At 41.5% G+C, this 6,057-nt stretch overlaps 1 non-coding gene across 1 annotated transcript; it reads right to left on the bottom strand.

Moving 5' to 3' along the window:
* Nucleotides 1-4,364: 4,364 nt before the first annotated feature.
* On the bottom strand, nucleotides 4,365-4,438 carry trnat-ugu (transfer RNA threonine (anticodon UGU)). The gene has a single exon. It is a non-coding gene; the product is annotated as a tRNA-Thr (tRNA).
* Nucleotides 4,439-6,057: the final 1,619 nt, after the last annotated feature.

Below are 6,057 nucleotides of genomic sequence, written 5' to 3'. Positions count from 1 at the left end.
ATACTGTGGGTGGCTCTGAAAAGAGCCTTTGAGTATTTGAAAAAATCCTGGCAGATTGACTTGGTTTTGGTGCCCGGAGCGCTGGTTTCCTTGGGCAGCAACACGGCCTGGATATTAGGCAGCACGCTACCATGAACGATGGTCACCCCTCCCAGCAGCTTGTTGAGCTCCTCGTCATGGAGGACGGCCAGCTGTAGGTGTCTGGGGATGATGCAGGTCTTCTTGTTGTCCCGGGCCGCGTTACCGCCCAGCTCGAGGATTTCTGCGGTCAGATACTCGAGCACAGCAGCCAGATAGACCTGGGCTCTGGCACCGACACGCTCAGCATAGTTACCCTTTCTCAGGAGCCTGTGAACACGGCCCATCAGGAACTGCAGTCCAGCCCGGGAGGAGCGAGACCTGGTCTTGGACCGAGCTTTCCCGTTGGTCTTTCCTCTTCCAGACATTTCCACAATCTCACAAATACTTTCACAATGAGTGGATAATTTCGTCAGCATTAAACATACACATGGGGTCGTCAGGATGGTCGAGCAGTCTGAGACGGTTCATTCAGATCACAATTCTCTCTGCAGGGGTGGGTTCAAATTCCCCTTCTGATAAGTTGTGTTTTGACATGACTAGAGGTATTTGGGAGTAGCGATGAAGAACAAACAGAGATCATGAAAGAATATTGACAAGCAAAATCAAAACAAATCCAAAGATGTTTCATCAATACATTATGTCAGAAGCAACTGAGGAAAGAGTAGGGCCCATCAAAGACCTAAAAATGTAACCTATGTGTCAGGGTGGAAGATGTTGGTATGTTCATTAATGAATATTTTACTGCCTTCACAAATGAGGGGTGATGCATATATTGTAATTAAGGAGAAGGAGTGTGAAGTATTGGACATGATAAACTGAGGGAGAGAAGAAGTATAAATGGGATTAGCATCCTTGAAAGTGGATAAATCATCAGGGCCGGATGAAATGTCAGGGAGGAAATAGTGGAAGGTCTGACCATCAGTTTCCAATCCCTCACTGGATACGGGTGTTATGTCAGAGGATTGGAGGTCTCGTAACCCTGCAATAAAAGCAAAATTCTGCAGATGCTGCAAATCTGAAATAAAAACTAGTTGCATTGGAAATACACAGCAGATCTGGCAGCAACTGTGGAGAGAGAAGCAAAGTTAACGTTCCTGTTCTGATGAAAGGTCACTGACCTGAAATGTTAACTTTGTTTCTCTCTCCACAGATGCTGCCAGACCTGCTGTGTATGTCCAGCACTTTTTGTTTTTATTGCTAACATTGCACCATTGTTGAAAAAGGAAGCGAGTGATCGACCAAATAATTAAAGGCCAGTCAGCCGAACAGCAATAGTGGGCGAATTATTGGAATTAAGTCTGAGAGACAGGATAAACTGTCACTTAGAAAGGCACAGATTAATCAAGTATCGTCAGCATGGATTTGTTAAGGGAAGCTCCTGTCTGACTATCTTGATTGAATGTTTTTGAAGAAGTAACAAGGAGGATTGATGAGGATAGTGCAGTTGATCTGATCTACATGGATTTTAGCAAGACTTTTGACAAGGTCCCACATGGCAAACTGGTTAAAAAAAAAGCACATGGGATCCAGGGGAATGTAGCAAGCTGGACACAAAATAGGTTCAGTGGCAGGAAACAAAAAGGAATTGGTTACGGGTGTTTTTGCAACTGGAGGACTGTTTCCATTGGTGTTCCACAGGGCTCAGAACTAGGTCCCCTGCTTTTTGTGGTACATATTAATGATATGGACATAAATGTAGAGGGCACAATCAAGATGGTTGCAGATGACACAAAAATTGTCCGTGTTGTTGATAGGGAGGAGGATAGCTGTATACTGCAGGAAGATATCAATAGACTGGTCAGGTGGGCAGAGAAGTGGTAAATGGAATTCAAATTGGACAAAGGTGAGGTGATGCATTTGGGAGGTCAAAAAAGTCAAAGGAATACACAATTAATGGGAGAACACTGAACGGTGCAGAGGAAGTGAGGGACGTTGGAGTGAATGTCCACAGATCCCTGAAGGTAGCAGGACTGGTCAATAAGGAGGTTCAGCAGGTATATGGAATCCTTTCCTTTATTAGCTGAGGTATAGAATATAAGGGTGACCTGGGTGTCCATGTCAATAAGTCACTGACAGCTAACATGCAGGTGCAGCAAGCACTTAGGAAGGCTAATAGTATGTTAGCTTTTATCACAAGAGGATTCGAGTACAGGAGTAGTGAATTCTTGCTTCAATTGTATAGAACCTTGGTTAGACCGCACTTGGAGTACTGTGTGCAGTTTTGGTCTCCTTACCTTAGGAAGGATATTATTGCCATGGAGGGAGTTCAACGAAGGTTCATCAGACTTGTTCCTGGGATGGTGGGACTGTTCTATGAAGAGAGATTGGGGAAAATGGGGCTGTATTCTCTAGAGTTTCGAAGAATGAGAGGTGATCTCATTGAAACCTAGATGCAGCTAAGATATTTCATCTGGATGGGGAGTCGAGAACTAGGGGCTCAACTTCAAAATAAGGGGGAAGCTCCTTGGGACAGAGATGAGGAGAAATTTCTTTACTCGGAGGGTTGTGAGTCTTTGGAATTCTGTACCCCAGATGGCTGTGGAAGCTCAGTCGTTGAGCATGTTTAAAGCAGAGATTGACAGATTTCGAAATACAAATGACATAAGGGAATATGAGGAAAGTGTGGGGAAAAGGGCATTGAAGTGGATGATCAGTCATGATCATATTGAATGGTGGGGCAGGCTCGATGGGCTGAATGGCCGACTCCTGCTCCTATGTTCCTATGTTCCTAACTCCACATGATCAGCGAGGCACATCTTCAGGACGACTTGGTGGATGGTGTAAACAGATATCACTGCTTCTGATCTTCACCAGAACAGAGAGTGAGATGTAACATTGATCATAAAACAGACTGTGAGAGAATACAACAGAATAAAACACATGGAGAGACACTGTGGATTAACAAATATATTTGATTGGAATGTTAAATTCTGATTGGAATGGATAAAACACCAGAAACAACAGATTAAATTGGGATTCTCATCACTATATTGATCTGAGACAGAAAAGCGAAACTGATGGAAAGAAGGGAAGAAGGAAGAAAAGAAATGATGGAACTGCTCACTTTTTTCAGTTTTTTCACTTGCCCCTCAAAGCTGGATAAAAAAAAAAGTTGCATATAACAGAGAATTTCACCAAAAAGGAGATTAAATGCTACAGAAAGGTTGGATCGAAGGATGCCCCAACAGATCACCTGTTTAACTGTCTCCTCACTGGGGGATTTCAATCAGTGAGTAATATTATTCTTTACCTTTTATTGTTAAATGAAACCAGAACGGTGACTTGGAATTAATATTTGTGTTCCGACTCCTGAATAATAAAATTGTGAGTTTCTCGATATTTTCGGGACACATTTCCTGCTGAAAGAACTAAGAACTCTTTTCTAATTTACACAATACTATATACACACTCATCAAGCCTCCTGAGCTAGCATCCTTGGTGCTGCTCTCTCCTCCCAAACCTCATCTCATGTGACTGTTACATCATCACTTTGACAGTGGGAGTGATTGATCCCAATGTCTTCAGCATTAACCCTTTCCATCCTTATACTACACTGTCTGTCCAAAAACATGGGTGGAGGGAACTTGATTTATCGAAACACCAACAGCTGCCCGTTGAAAATCAACTCAAACCCATCAGCGAGAGAGAGAGAGAGAGACTGTCAGAGAACTTCCTGCATCTAGTCCTGACCCTGTCACACTCAGCAGCTGCTCACCCAGACCCCACTCTCATCGACACTGAACATTGTTACCGAGACACTTCAAATACTGTTGATAAAAGGCAGGAAAGGTCAATGTTCACACTGCTGTATTGAATAGAACAAAGTTTAATATCTTCTCACCGTTTCTCGGTCACCACATGAGACATAGGTTTTCTTATTTGGTTCCTTTGACTTTTCTTGTTCCTGACTGACAAATGTTCCAAACCTCAGATAAACCCTCCCACTTGTGTCATGTCCCAGTCTCAGTCACAAGCAAGACATAACAACACAAACACTCTGAAAAATACAACGCAGTCACACTTTCCTTCAGTGACATCAATGTCGAGCTGTTTTCCAGGTTGAATGCAACTGTGAACAAATTTGTAACAAAGAAGTTGCCTTTGAAATATCAGCACTGAATTTCTGTCCAAGGAGGAACAGCCATTCCAAACTCACATCCTTCACAAAGGCTGTTTTCTCTTGTGACGAAAATTCATCACGTAATTTGAATTCTCACTTAGAGTTCCGAAGACACAGATGGAAGTGATTGACAAGGTAACTTATACATCACAAATGAGAAACAAGGCTCTGCGGGGAATTGAACCCAGGATCTCCTGTTTACAAGACAGGTGCTTTATCCAACTAAGCTACAGAGCCAGATACTGGTGCAACTAATATCAGAGGAGTGCACTATTTATTCTCATATAATATCAATATCAAAGGAAAATCCAGCAGATGCTGGAAATCTCAAATAAAAACAAGAAACGCTGGAAATACTCATCAGGTCTGGCAGCATCTGTGGAGAGAGAAGCAGAGTTAACGTTTCAGGTCAATGACCCTTCTTCATTCCCTTCTCTATATTCTCATCCCACTTCTCCACAGGTCACAACATATATTTTAACTTTTCCCACTTCCTGAAACAGTCAATCATGTACTCTTTTCTTCCCAGAATAGAAGACACTGACCAGCTTTCTTTAATGAACAGCAAAATTATCAGTTTATTACAGAACAAGTTTTAACTAGTCATGAAATAAAGCATAAATACACAGGTAGAAATTTTAAAAGTTCCCTTTTTACCTTAACCAACATTTAAAGCCCCTTTCTTACCACAGCCCCACACACACACACACACACATACACCGGTTAACTGAAAAAAAAAGAATTATTTTTTACAATTCTGTGTTCTGTTAAAGACAAAAACAACACTTGGGCTGATTGCTTGTTCATTCCTGAAGAAAACAGCAGATGAGATATGTTGTTCCAAAACTGGCATACAGTCTAACTTCTGAGTATGCGTAGACAGGTCACTAGGGTCTTTTAGAACAGTTTTTTAGAGGCAGTGTTGAGAATTAATTTTAGCAGGCTTTCTTCAAAGACAGGAGAAGAGATGAATTGACACAGTGAAGTTCTCAGGGTCTTTTAAAGATTTGCTGCAAAACAACGTAGGTTGTGATCTTCTCTCCTTCCTTGACACTTCTTCAGGCTAACTTTATCAGCTGCTCACTCCAGAAGGTAAAACACAATGACTGCTACAAATGAAAGCTTGTGATTTTGCTGCCGGGTTTGTCCAATCATGAGGCGCAACTGACTTCTCTGTCCACATTTCCCCCTGTTCCAAGGGTTTCTGTTCGACATTTAACTTGAGTCATGTGACAACCAGTAAACATAGTTGCCAAATTAATACTTTCAGTACCCTCTTGAAAAAGAACTGGTCTGACATTTATTAAGTTTGACGATGAATTCCTCAAAAAGAATTTCACAAAAAAATTTCAAAATCACTTCCATTACATCATGTACTTTCCCTGAGCTACAAGTTATTGCAAGTATCTCTGGCTGTGTTTATTTTTGTTGATTTTGCACTCAGGTTCTTTCTGAATCCATGTGTTTGCAGAACTTTGTCAGTGAGAAACATGGAGATATGCTTAAAGATTTCCCTGCAAATTATTCAAATCTCCATCTTTCTCCGAACTTTGCAGAAACACATTAATGTGGGAATCACTCACATCAGGCCGTCAAACCTCTCCGTTAAACGTTGGAAGGTGACAGTGTTTATTGTGACGGGGTTCCATTTATTCAGACACATCTGGTATAAAAGTGCTCAAGAAATGATTCACACATTTAATGTATTTGTATATTATGTGCATGACATAATAACGCAAATAAACAATTCCTTGCACTTGCCACGCTTGGTGCATATTTTCTCTGCTGATGTCCCCTGAATATATTAGAGAAAATGGTGATGAGGATGAGATAAATGTCTGTAAATATAGGCAGCA

Source organism: Heterodontus francisci, unplaced genomic scaffold, assembly GCF_036365525.1.
Source record: "Heterodontus francisci isolate sHetFra1 unplaced genomic scaffold, sHetFra1.hap1 HAP1_SCAFFOLD_242, whole genome shotgun sequence".
Classification (NCBI taxonomy): domain Eukaryota; kingdom Metazoa; phylum Chordata; class Chondrichthyes; order Heterodontiformes; family Heterodontidae; genus Heterodontus; species Heterodontus francisci.
This window is presented reverse-complemented; position numbering and strand designations above follow the sequence as displayed.